Here is a 15187-nt window from a genome sequence, read left to right on the forward strand (position 1 = left end):
GTTTCCTTATTTCTGTATTTTAAACTAACCTTTTTGTTAGTTATCCCACCAGTTTCGTGCCTTCTTTTAAACTTTTATGCATGTGCATTGTTTTGTGGATATTAAGTCCTTGGTAATAATGACTCCAAGGTCCTTCTTTTCTTGTTCTACACTTTTTTTGTTTTCTCATTCCCAAGAATTGTACTTGCGGGGAGGGCTGTTTGTTTCCTCTTTACAAAAACACAACACTTATCGGAGTTAAAAAGGTTAGTGAAAAGGGCATGGGCCATCTTCTGTATTATTCCAACAGAATGACGAGAAGGAATACCCCTCTTGCAGAATATATATAAATATCGACTATTTGCCCGCTTTGACAGAGATCTTCCATTAGAAGTCTCCATCAAAGGACATAGCATACTTGACTTTCTGCAGAGTCGGTCTTTGAGAACTATTCAGCAGAATTATCTTTCTGGTATCCCTCTGGTATCCTCTGGAGGACTTCTGGAGCCCATGGGTTCTGGCTTCTGGTATCTTCTTACTCTGGGAGGTCATCTGCCGAACAGCTGTTGACTTTCCTGGGAAAGTTTCCTACTGACTGCCGAGATGGGGGGATCTTGGCAACCATTGGACTATTCAATGGGAGAGTCGGTCTGAACAAGGCTAGCTCTCGCTAGGTAAGAGTTTTCCTCTCCTGACCAGGTGATTAGGAAGATCCCTGGACATTGGCTCTCACCCTGATAGCTGGTCCTCCTGCCTCCAAACAATTCTGGGCTCTTCCTTAGTAGGAAGACATCTAGAAATCTAGATATCTGACTATTTGCCCGCTTTGACAGAGATCCTCTATTAGAAGTCTGCATCAAGGGGCATAGCATACTTGACTTTCTGCAGAGCCGGTCTTTTAGATTATTACTACACTATGTCCTCTGGTAACCTTTTGGCCTTCCAAACAGCTGTTGGCTCCTAAACTGAGATTATTCTAGATTGTTCCAACAAAATAACCAGAAGGAAGACATCTGCAAGAATAGATCTAGATATCCGACTATTTGCCCGCTTTGACAGAGATTTTCTAATAGAAGTCTTCATCAAGGGACATAGTATACTTGATTTTCTGCAGAGCCAGTGTTCTATATAACTCCACCAGAATGACCAGAAAGAAGACATTTGCAAGAATAGATCTAGATATCCGACAATTTGCCCACTTTGACAAAGATCTTCTATTAGAGGTCTGCATCAAGGGACATAGTATACTTGACTTTCTGCAGAGCCAGTCTTCTAGATTACTCAAACAGAATGACCAGAAGGAAGACATCTGCAAGAATAGAACTAGATATCCGACTATTTACCCACTTTGACAGAGATCTTCTATTAGAAGTCTGCATGAAGGGACATAACATACTTAACTTTCTGCAGAGCCGGTCTTCTAGATTATTCCTACACTATGTCTTCTTGGTGACCTTCGGATGACTTCTGGCCTTCCAACTAACAGCTGTTGGCTCTCAAACTGAGAGCTTGTCCTCCAACTCCTACAGCTGTTGGATCCTCAAATGAGAGTTGTCCAACCTCCACAGCTGTGGATCTCAAACTAGGAGCTTGTCCCTCTTACCCTGAGAGGTCATCCGCCGAAACAGTTGTTGACTTTCCTTGGGAAAGTTCTACTGGACTGCGAGATGGGGGGATCTCACCAACCATTGACTTTCACTGGGAGAGTCGGCGGGGGGGCTGAACAAGGTTTGGCTCTCACTAGGTAAGAGTTCCTCTGCCTGACCAGGTGATTAATATATATATATATATATATATATCACCATCTTAATAATAATACCACTCCAGTGATAAAAATATTTCTTCCATTTAATATATGACCCTACACAAAACAAGAAAATCATCCCCCAAAAAACTTGTCCCTAAATCATAACTCCCCACGGCATTACCCGAATTATATAAAACCCCAATGTCATCTATTCGGCTCGTGAAACCCCAAAAGTTCAGTCCCAAATATCATATAAGGAGATGGTATTAATCCTTGGGGTGACTTTTTTTTTTTTTTTTGGCGGTATATAATTATGGAATTGTGAGTTCATTGTAGTTTTTTTTTTATCCCGAATAGGTGATAATTTTTTTTTTTATATAATTGAGCAGTATCGTTTGGGAAAGTTATGTCTTTGAGACAATCTTTGAGCAGCTTGGTCATGTGCTGGAGATAGTTCTGTGAAATGTGCTGATGTGGTTTCAGTATAGAACATATTTTTGAGAATCATGAGTTTCTGGCATTGCGAGTCTGACTATGCTGCAGTTCGAAGCACCTGAGGTGTTCACAGGTGGATTTTTTGCTAATGATGCTGTAATGAATCCGGTTGCGGATTTTTCCCTTTGGAATTGATTACTCGGAGATTTGCACTATTCTCATAGATGTTGATTATGGCATTCCAAGGAAATGTATCATGTAAGGGGATTCTTTTCCGGTCGTTTCTGGTTGATGGGATTGCTGCGGTAGCAAATTCCGTAACGGTACACATTCCGTTTTAGGAAAGATATTGAATTATATATGTTTCCTTTTCCCTTATGTGTGCTGTGTAATGGGGGAAAGTTCACTTATTATTGTTGTTATTATCTTATTTTTTTCCTTTTTTCTTTTTTCTTTTCCTACGAGAAATGTTGTAATGGGGGTTAAGCTCTAAATACCATTTTTATTTTAGATAGGAGATGTAATTTGTCGCGGTATGTGAGTTAGATAGAAGGGGTGTTTGGCATTATATTTTATGGAGGTTAGTTATATAAACAATAAAAGGGGTTTTTGTTGTTAGACTTTATGGGTTCTCTTTTGATAGCGTGTCTGTCAAATATGAGATTATTTGTGAGGATTCAGTGGTTAAAGGTTATATTTTGTTTAGCGAGGAATTTTTAATATTTGACTAGTAGATTGAGTATATTTTTTAATGACGGATTTTTGGGGTAAAGCAAGACTTTAGTTATTTTATGACCATGTAGACCTTTTAAATATGGACACACAATGACTTTAGAGAGTTCCCAACTCTACGTGATAGTGGCTATGGAAACGACTTTGTTCTACAGTACCAGAGGTCGAGTTAAGAGTGCACACAAATGGCGTTTCTATGGACTGCCTTTGCAAAGGATGAGATGTCTTCAATATATCGTCTCAGGATACGTTCTGGGATAAATCAGGAGTCTACAATCTTCGATGGGGCGGGTGCAAGCAGCACTTGCATGGAAGTCACGGAATATTTCCTTGACAACGGGGTGGTGACCACGTTTCCTTCAGTAGAAAACGTCGAATCTACAGTTTCGCGACAAGATGGTGTTGGATACACTCACGAGGGTCGCAGATGCTGAATAATGGTGTGTGCTGAGTTGTTTCGAGTTGGTTTACGCACTCAACCTGCGTCTACAACTATTCGTCCGGTTCTACTTACCTTAGTGATGAGGATGAGCCTTCCTTCAGTGACCGTTATACAATACCAATATTAATGATCATGTTAGGTGCTATACTGATCACAATTTGTGCTCTAGGAGTTCTTAAACTTTTGTGCATTCGACAAAGCACAAGGGCTCCAGCAACTGAGGTAGCCCTAAGTCATGTGGTAAATTGATACATTGTGCATTAGTTGCTGATGTGGTGTGCGACAGGAGTGCACAGAGGACATAGGTGGCCGAGCCATCTTACAAGTGTGTTATGTTAATGAATCACATATCATGTCTTGCTTGGAGACAGGCTGAACTATAAGGGCATCTTACTTGAGTGAAGAAATTTGGTATGTAGGCAGTTTAACCGAGAGACCACTTGTCTTGTCGTCAAGCATGTACATTCGTTTGTACGGGTGTTACAGGTCTAATACACCAGGGCACTTGCTAAAGCCACATTCCTTTTGGTGAGAACAAAGAGGTCAGGTGGTACACGCCAAGTGTCGGGAGAGAAAACCCCCATCGTAAAGGTATGACACATATTTTGTAAGACTTAGAAAACCGTTACCTTTGAAAAGAGAGAGAAGTGTGAAATACATTCTTTACTTAGTTACTTTGAAAAGAGAGTGATGTGTGAAGTGTATCTTTTATCCATTGTTATCTTTATTACAGATGGGTTCTATTCCATGGTTAATTTTGAGACGGGATTCTCTAACCTGACTAATACAATGAAAAGATTGACATTCTGGGTCTGGGAGTGAATTCTTGGTCAGGAGGGTAGAGTGATAACTTACTAGTTTTCTTTATGGGCAGATTTGGGTTGTTGTCACTATGACTTGTTAATCCTTTTGTTCTATTCTATATTCATCTGCTTTGGGTAATAAATAGTATATTTTTATACTTACGTGATCTTAATAGCCTAACGACCTGGTTGCAGACAGAGGGCACCATTGACAACAGGTAAGGGTTTCCAGTTTGTATAGTTTTAATAAAAGGGGGGTGGGTAAGAGTGGTGGCAGGCGGTTTAAGAGGTTTTTATATATTTTATAAGCCGTAGGTACGCTAACAAAGAGACTGGTGACTAGTTAGACATGGATGTTTTTTTTTTTTTTTTTTTTTTGGTAAGAAAAGGGGATATAATCATGTCACAGGCAACTCGGGGCTCTTTTTGCTGATTCAATGGGTTGGGCAGTGAGAAGCTGTTCGTCTCTCTGGCTAAGTCAGTGTCAGCCATCTTGGGATTCTTGAATACCAGTATTTTAAAACGTGAAGGGGAAAAGTTTAATTTTCAACGTATTAAAGTGTTTCACAAGTGCGGTAAACAGGTCACGCATATTTGAGGTGCATATACGAATTCGGTTTCCAGTCATATGAAGATGTGAGTGTACTTTCAAGATTTCTTTCTTATTTTCTCCCTTTTATCTTTTATGTATTTTTTTACTTTTTTTGCTGTTTATGTTCCTTTTGTTCTTTTGTGGCGGAGTTTTTTGTTGCGAATCACGCCCTGAGAGAGAGAGAGAGAGAGAGAGAGAGAGATAGATGAGAGAGAGAGAGAGGCGAGAGTTGGTGTGTGTGAGCTTCAAAGCTTAGTGTCGCCGGGGTGTATCACTTAGTAAGAGTTTTGCATTTTTTTTTCTTTTTTTATCCCCTTCCTATTTTTGTTGTTATTGTTGTTGCTTTCGTGGGATGATATATTGGGCGTGGGGCGCATTTGCCTTTTGTTATCCATTATTGGGGGAAAATTTGTATTAATTTTTCTGGATTGGGTTTTTGTGTATATTTTAGGGCTTGTTGCCTTGTATGATAAGGCGCCCTATGAGGTAATGTTAGACTTGGCGATAATCTTACGCTAAGTCGGTTGGTATTGCACTTTCCATCTTCAATGGAGTGGTCTTGGGGTTTGTGTAGATCACTTACGAAGTCAGGATTATCTTCTTGTTTATGACGATGATGTGTTAAACTCATGGTGAGGAGGTTCTTGTAGAAACACGAAGTATAAAAATATATATATATTCTTCTGAAGTTTTACATGCTGAGATCAGATTATGATTGTACAAGTCTTCTAATAACGATAGCTTGATCGCTTCTGCCAATGTAAAAAAAAGATGTGGCTACTTCTGTTCTCTCTACATGATAAAGCTTAGGTAAAGAGATACAGGTCTTCTATGACGATAGCTAACTCTGTGGTGCCCTGTTCTACATAACTCTGTTCAAGTTATGAAGGAACGGACAGTAGTTCGAACATAGGTGAACATACATACAAATGACATAGTTTTATCATACGAACACAACAATCAAAATGAGACACGCTACAGATCACGTAGGCCGTTTGAATTATAGGTCGCGGTAGTTGTCTCAAGCAGGGGAGCTTGGACTAATGTTTATAAACAATTGAATGACTACAGGTGACGGCAGTTATCTTAGCCTACTTTTATTGTATACGTCATCTTTAGCGTCTCTAGTCTGATTACATTCCTGCAAGCAATCTGGTTGACCTCTTTAGTTTTAGTCTTTTATACATATGGACTAACATTCCATATTTTTATTATGTAAAACACTTACATTAGCTCGGTCAGCTACCAAAACCAACTACTGAATATTACTCAAACTTGACTTGCATTTGACTTATAGGAGTGTGATACAGACACTATGTGAATATATATATAAGTAAATAAAAATTCATGGTGTACATGAATTGGTTCAAGTAATAAAATATAAAACAATGATATTGGTAAATAATAGTGATCACGTGATATACAATGATACAGTTTTTTCACTTCATTTCATTAAGATACATATGCTACAGAAAATACTAATGTACTCTGACAATTGCATAGAATGAAGATTAACATGATAAAAATCATATTTTAAACTGATAAAAAATTTCATCATATGAATTGATAAAATTATTAATGTTTATGCTGATTGATTCGTTGATTTTTATGCTAACTGTTATATATCTGATTCAGTAATCCATATACTAACTCATATATAACTGCAGATATTGGTAAGATAAAGGGTAACAGATTGATTCTAGGCTACCCTGATTTGTTGATATATATGTATATGGATCATATTAATGATTGAATATATGTTGCACTTTAAATAGATCCCTATTGCGTACACGCTACTATATTTAGATTCTGTTATTTTTTATGATCATTTATATATAGATTCCTAGTGCGTACACGCAAAAAAATATATTTTCGGATTCTGTTATTTATGATCATTTATATATATATTTCCTAGTGCGTACACGCAAAAAATATATTTCGATTCTGTTATTTATGATCATTTATATATTAGGATACCATGACCGAGGTTATACTACTTCACATTTAACTAGCTTTACGAACAACTTTTCGTCCATTACACAGTTCCAGACAACCACCTATAGCCAAATGAAACGGCCTTTTTCAATGGTTAAAACAAGGGGAAAATTTGCCTGGGCGGGCGGGTCCAACGTTCTATTTTGTGCTCATACTTATTCTCTGCATCCTAAGCTACACGATTACGTTCGCGATGAATAAATCATCCTTAGCACGAGTCCTTCGCCAGCAAAGTAGAGTTGAATATCCTTCGGGTCGTAATTTGTCGGAAGTATGTCCCTTTTGTAGTCGATTCCGACAGTCGCCGGAGCGTTCCGCATTAAAACGAGATTAACGACGAGATACGGTGTCGGTCTCGAAGAAGTCCATGATGGTGCTTATTCCTTTCACATTGTAGGCGGTTGTTACTCGACTGCCGTCGTCCGCAGCGACGAACTTTTTTTATTTTTTGAAGTTGCGATGTGAAACTCTCGTACTGCAGGATACTGTAACAGGTTCCATTAATCAGCCTGCAAGTGAAATTATACTTGTCACAAGGGCAAAGTAAATTCAGACGACATCCAAATACAGGGGAGGAAGAAAGCCATTTAGATCCAGACTTAACCCACATGAATTCGCTGATATTTTGGAATTCAAAAGAGTCAGCTGTACAAACTTTTTATCCATGGCATTAACAATGAGTGAACCTATCCAGGTCTATGAGGACTGTAAAAATATCCATAATTATAAAAAAATAAATAGATATCATTACGAATCTCAAAGAAAATTCGATATTACTGGTAGTAAGTTACTAGACAAAGAAGTGAAAACGGAGCTATTTGTAAGATTGCCAGGCAACATAAGAGTCAAAGAGAAGATTAATCATGATTCTGTATTTCTCTATGCTAACTGAAATTAAGTTGTGATAAAATCTGATCCTATGTGCCCCTAACAAAAGTTTCATATTCAATTTTCTCGCGCGCATCCTCTGAGGTTAATTTAAAAAACTTTATTAATAGGTAGGAGATGCAACAAAAAAACCCACTCTGTAACTAATTTCTAAATAAACTTTGGGTTTTTCAAGAAAATGTGACATTTTCCCATGAATGTTTTACTTGAATTGTAATAGGCTAATGTTGCAAGTAAATATTTCATATCCATAACTTGATAATTCTAAAATGTCCGTTTACCCATGTCATAAGCTGAATTATTGACTCTAATTGTCTATGAGGTTCAGAAAAAAAAATTAATTCATTTTGATGTTATAGAAATTCTATTTCCTTATTTTGTTTATTAATTTTTAAAAATAAATGATTGCAAGTTGCATTGCGCATACCGATAGACACTTGTACCTAACGTCTGCCTTGCCCATGAGAAGTTCGGGCTAAGCATTCCTTTCTCCAGCAACCTGCTTTGCAAGCGCGAGATGAAGCCTGTGTAAGCAGATTATTGAGGTTAAAAGGAACAAATGCTGATACGGCAATGATGACGTCGTCACTTGGCAGGAGATTGCTCTCAGCCAGCTAAGAGTTACGTTTACTTGCTGTAATAAATACGACTTTAGGATAAATATTATCTTTTAATACTCGACCCCACACGAAAAGAATGTCTGAAAAAAAAAAACACGTACCAAAATTGAACAATATATTAGTTTTCATGTTGGAAATCTGCATAATTGTAATTATGTTAAATTAAATGATTCCTTATTCAAACTAATGAAAAAGTTTCCATACAAATTCTATATATATTATTAGCCCTGTATAAGATTCATATAGGATTATTTCATAGATAACATTTTCACTTCTAGACTTCCTGACTTTAAAATCTCTTTTATTTTATTTATTTATTTATTTATTTATTAGTTATTATTATTATTTTTTTTTTTTTTTTTTCATTGACTACGAATATAAATCACCGGGACAGACAATATGTCAGTAGGTTTTGGATATGTGTTTGAACTTTTAGCTTATTTGTCATTACTAAAGCGTTAAGTTAGAGTTCAAATCTTTACGCATATATTTATTTGGATATTTAATTAATCTATGGTAACGTTTTGCTTATTGATTTTATCGTGATTCCTTTTTTATTATAATTTTGTAACCCTTCCGACTTCTTACGGAGTGTATTATATTGACTCCACTTGTATCCATATTCATTTTATTTTTTTATATTTATTTATTTATATATTTTTTTATATATATTGATAAATTAATGGTTGGCTTGAATATGTGGAAAGTGTTTCTAGCGGCGTACCGTATAAGGCTACTTCCGGCATCAATTCTATAGATACAAGTATAAATGATAAAGGTATTTAAAACCGCGAGAACCGCTATAATCCAGTTCGGATCCAATATCACGAGTTGTACTCGTAAGACATTGACACTTCCTATTTAATTATCCGTTTATTCTACCAAACCGATTGACTCTGGGTGATAAAATATCTTATTGGTTTTCTTAATGGAAAGGAATTCACACGAGTTAAGAAGATTATTGATTACACCACCCGAGTCACAGATTATTATGTGTTTGAATTCCATGTTTACTGATTTAGCCACTCATAAATATTCGTAACGCACTCAATTGCGGTGTTTGTTTTTAGTGCTATTAATTCTATATAACGTGTCAAGGAACTATTAACACTAAGAAGTGTTTATTCCCTCTGTCAGACTCGTAATTCTGTTAATAATTCTACGTATATTCTTTCAAGGATTGATTTGGCACAGGATAGGCCCTTAAACTGACAGGGTGTCTTAGTGTATCCCTTGTTTTCATGACACGTGTTACAATTAGTTATGTGCTTTTTTATATCTGTAAGCGATTGTAGGCCAGTTAAAACAGTGATTTGGCTTTCTGTGACATAGTAGGGAACCCTGGATGACGGGATGCAACCAGTTTATGACGATTGGTATGAAAGGAGATTATTACTACTACCTGGTCTTAGTCATCTGCGTGTTCTCGGGTTTTCCTCGTCACAGACTACATATAATATTACATTTGATTACATTATTCTGATACATACTTTAAATATACTTTTGCTTTAGGGTTTCTGCTCGAAGTGTTTATTGTTTTTGCTTAGCTGCTGGACCCTGTTTCTGTTCGAAGTGTTTTATTGTTTGGTGTTTATTGCTGCTGACTCTGTTTCGTTCGAAGTGTTTATTGTTTGGTTAGTCTGTTGACTCTTGCTTTGTTCAGTTTGTAACAGTTCTGCGCTCCACCCCGATAGTCAATGCTCGCGATCTCTTGGGTTGGGAAGGAATTTTCTTGTTTTAGATACGGTTTTAACAATAGGCACGGATGTTTTCTATATCTTTTAGTCCATTAATGGTTCTTGTGCTATGGTGCGGGATTGCGGGATAATGCGTCAGCTATGATATTTGCTTTCCCAGGTAGAAATCTTATCTTGGCTCCAAAGACCTGAATGATCATTTGTCACCAAGATCCTTTTGGACTGTGATTAAAGCCTTTGAAAACTCGGTAAAGGACTCATGTTCAGTAAGGACTTTATCAGGATAGCCATAGATTTATGAACTTAAAATGTACTAGTGTTAAAGATACCTAGCCCTTCCTTGCCTATTACTGCATATTTACTTTCAAAGGGCTTTAGTTTACGTGAATAAAAAGCTATAGGAAAGAACTGTTTATCATATTACTGAAGTAGTACCCCCCTTACCCCTTGGTCTGAGGCGTCTGTTGCAATAAAAAAAAAAATTCCTTATCTAAATCAGGGATTTTAAGTTAGGTGAGCTGCATTATTCCGCTTTTAAGATATCGAACGCCTGTTGATGCTTTTTAGACCGTAATAAATCTACGCTCTTCTTCGTACGATCTGTTAAAGGAGCTGTCATGATTGAAGAGTTACATATTTACATACAATTGTAATACCCACTACAGCGCCAAAGTGCTGTATCCCCCTTTTACGCTAATAGGTACCGGAAAGTTATGAATAGCCGGCACCTTACCATGGACTACTTTAAGACCTTGACTAGACACATAAAACCTAAATAAACATGTTTCGTTTTTAAAAAACTCACATTTAGATATTTTACTCTGAGATTATTTGTCTTTGTCTCTGTAGCACTAGCTCTAGTTTATGTGAATGTACTTCTAAGGTATTAGAAAAGATTACAAGATCAACCATATAAGCATGTAGGGTATCCCCTAAAAGTCTCCAAACACTATATTGTAATTGGGGCGCAACATAAGCCGGAGGCATACGTAAAAATTGATAATGTCCCCTGAGTGTGCTGAAACAGGTGTATGAGGTACAATCACTTAGGTAAATGGTATCTGGTAAAAGCTTTTTAAGTAAGTCCAAGTTGGGTGAAAAAAATTTATTCCAACCTAACAGAGATAAGATGTCGTCGGTACATCGCACTGGAACTATCGGAGTCGTTTCCTTGTTTAAGCGACAGAATCTACGCAGATATGCCAAGTCCGATCTTTTATGGCATGACATTTGAGGGAAAAATTATATGGGCTTATTTGATTTCCTAATGACTCCTATTACTAACATTTTTCAACTTCGTCATTTATCTCTATTTTGAAATTTCATTGAGAATCTATACGAAGGTACGTAAATAGCTTTATGTTTGTCCTTAGACCGTGTGTTAAATTACATCCGTTTTTTTCCAGAGATCACTCGCCAGTGGAGAAACTTTCCTGGTATTCAGGTAAAAGATAAAAAAAATTTCTGCTGAATCATCTCTGCTTGAAATGACTTTACGGATATTACTTTAGATAGATTATCAGAGAGATTCATCTACGACTGGTTGGGCGGGATTAAAAATTAGCAACAATAAAAAATGCGATATTTATATGTATAGGTTTTTTGTGGATTACTATATTAACTTGTTGCTACGAGTCAACCGTGTATAGGGCTTTGTTCGCGGAAATCGTTATATTTCAGAGTGTCGGGAAGGATTAAAATTTCATTTCCCAGCAAAGTCTTTTTACACGCACTAAGACATTCGAGGGTGCATGTTTCTCGAAATTTTGCGTGCAAACTGCGACTGCGGTTGTGGAGAATTTTGTTGGGTCATTTGAACAATGTTACGATTTATGAGACAAATGTATAGTTCCTCTATATAAGTTATTATTTGATTACTGTCTCTTTTTGTTGTTCAAACGGATTTCAATATGTTTGAAGGTTTATAGGATTTCATTTGATAACACGCCTTATTTTTGCAGGAATGTAAGATAATATTTTGTATACCCCTAGATGAATCTTACAATTACACTAGATACAGATCAATGTTTTTTGATAACTATAGAGGTATCTGTAAACGCTCGCTTATCCGGACTTCTCATTAGGGAAGTTCGAACAACAGACGGTGAGTCCGTAAATACAGGATATTACGTGTACTAAAGGAATAAACAAGATATTCTAATTTTTACGGCGCGTACAGTCGGGCTTTATCACACTACTTATAACTAACTTACGTATAAAAAAAACGAAAACCTGCTCTGATTACTTTATACGGTCGTGTGTTTTCATAGGAAAAATTTCTTTTTAATTTTTTCAACATCGCTCTCCCCACTCTGCTAGAGTCGCTTATTGTGTGGAATTTGCTATGCTTTGAACACTTCGGCAGTTTTGACTGACCTTGACCGCTTGACTAGGTGACACAGTCACCAGACTCGGTGACTGTGTTGATTCTGAACGGGCTACTGTTTCTATTTCTTTTTGTAATAATTAGGATCCTTCTCTTTACTTTATTACCATCGGCAACGTATTGTGTGTTTTTTTTTAGCATATGTTGTTGGTTACGTATAAAGCATGAATGACGAACTATTAGGAACTGAGCGATTACTAATAAGACAAGTTATCACTACTGCATTCAATATTAACTGTTTGTACTTCATTCTTGCTAAAAATTTGAAATAGTGAGGGATCCTGGTCAGTGCATTTAGCCTGATGAAAGTTTTTTTACAGGACATGTTATTCCTTGCAATCCAGCCATATTTTTAAAGTTAAGTTGAGTCATTGAGGTTCGATACTTTATATAACTAAAAAAACTCAAGGCTAAAACTGCGATCGGGAATAGTATTACCTCTAATTTATATAGATTTGTACGGGTGTTCCACTTGTTTTTTGTGTGTTTTCTAATCACTACGGTGCTTAACGACCCTATCCATGCATCTGTATAAATACAGACGTCCACTGCGTAAACGCATATTCACTGTTTAATATGATTTGTTACGTAAGGGATTAATAATCACCCAAATGATAAATTAACATAGTATATGATTATGATATTTCAGTAGAACTTCTGGAAACAGACACTCAAAGATAAAAAACTCGCAGTAGCCAAATCTCAATGATGTAGATAATTTCTGTAAAAAAGGTAAGATTAAGAATGTCTCGTAACTTCAGCCACAGGAATAACGAAATTCGACCTGCAAAGGAAACACTCAAAGTTACTCCAAATGAATAAAAAATTGTACTTAGCTTGCTTTTGTGGGAAGTCACGGTGTTCCGATAACGACACACGGCCTTGGTCCTCCTTCTCTATTTAGCGGATGACCTGGTTTGGCTTCAGTTGTCCCCCGTGCGCGTTGTTTCGATGATTCGAGCCCTGAAAGATCCGATGCTGCAGACGCGTTCGGTTTGTTTCTTGAAGTGCCGAACGCTCACTAACGATGTTTTCTTTGAATGGATTCTAATGAGAGACGAAGCTTGCGTTGCCGTAGGAAAAAGGACACGTCGGGTTTGTTTCTTGAAGTTATTCACTAAACGATGAGACTAAGTTGCTTGAAGAATCTGTTGCTTTCGTCGTCGGAGAAGTTGTAGAGTCCTTCTGGTACGCTTGCCACCACTTTTAGGGCTTGTTGCCTTGTATGATAAGGCGCCCTATGAGGTAATGTTAGACTTGCGATAATCTTACGCTAAGTCGGTTGGTATTGCACTTCCATCTTCAATGGAGTGTCTTGGGGTTTGTAGATCACTTACGAAGTCAGGATTTATCTTCTTGTTTATGACGATGATGTGTTAAACTCATGGTGAGTGGAGGTTCTTGTAGAAAACACGAAGTATAAAAATATATATACTTCTTCTGAAGTTTTACATGCTGAAGATCAGATATGATTGTACAAGTCTTCTAATAACGATAGCTTGATCGCTTCTGCCGATGATGATGGCTACTTCTGTTCTCTCTACATGATAAAGCTTAGGTAAAGAGATACAGGTCTTCTAATGACGATAGCTAACTCTGTTCTGCCCTGTTCTACATCTCTGTTACAAGTTATGAAGGAACGGACAGTAGTTCGAACATATGAACATACATACAAATGACATAGTTTCATACGAACACACAATCAAAATGAGACACGCTACAGATCACGTAGGCCGTTTGAATTATAGGTCGCGGTAGTTGTCTCAAGCAGGGAGCTTGGACTAATGTTTATAAACAATTGAATGACTACAGGTGACGGCATGTTATCTTAGCCTACTTTTATTGTATACGTCATCTTTAGCGTCTCTAGTCTGATCACATTCCTGCAAGCAATCTGGTTGACCTCTTTAGTTTTAGTCTTTTATACATATGGACTAACATTCCATATTTTTATTATGTAAACACTTACATATATAAATACATTGATGTTATTGAGATCGGGGAATCTTATAGAACAAAAGAGCTCTCGGAAACAGAAAGATGGCGGATACTAAGAGTACCACAAAGCTACTACATCACGTAACGAATAATACAGTTAGGAGATACCAGAAGAATACATATATATTGGATTTCAAAGATTGAAGTTGTGATAGTGGTACAGTGGCTATCTAGAAGGGAAACCTGAGTTTTCGGAGGCAGAAATACAATCAAGGAAACGAATATTTAGAGAACCTTTAGCTAATGCGGATTATAGCAAACACGTTGAAGAGATAAGCACGCTCTTGGCAGAATTTGGGGATACGGTAGCCTTATAAGGTGATAAATTGGGGTTGACTAATGTGTTAGAGCATAAGGTAAATTTGGAGAGTGGCAGAAAACCTATTTATATTCCTGCATATCGCATACCTTTCAAAATCAGAGAACAGGTAGAGAAAGAGGTTAATAGATGGGAAGAAGAAGGACTCATTAGACCTAGCGTGTCTCCTTACAACTTTCCCTTGTTAGCGGTGCTTAAGAAAGACGGTTCTGTTCGTGTATGCGTCGATTTTAGACGTTTAAATGAAAAGACGATCCCTGACCACTATCCAGTCGCGTGCATACCAGATCTTTTTGTTGAAATTGGGGGACATAATATTTATAGCTCAATTGATTTGGTGCAGGGTTTCTTACAGGTCCCTCTTAGTGAGAGTAGCAGAAATATACCGCTTTTTCAGTGCCCAAGGGACACTATGAATTTAAGCGATTGCCTTTCGGTTTGTCGGGCAGTCCAATGACCTTTACCAGGTTGGTGAACACAGTTTTGCACGGGTTATTGGGCAAAAATGTTTTTGTGTATATGGAGGACATCCTGGTCGCAACGGACACGATCGC

The sequence above is a fragment of the Macrobrachium nipponense genome, chromosome 3, assembly GCF_015104395.2.
Source record: "Macrobrachium nipponense isolate FS-2020 chromosome 3, ASM1510439v2, whole genome shotgun sequence".
Classification (NCBI taxonomy): domain Eukaryota; kingdom Metazoa; phylum Arthropoda; class Malacostraca; order Decapoda; family Palaemonidae; genus Macrobrachium; species Macrobrachium nipponense.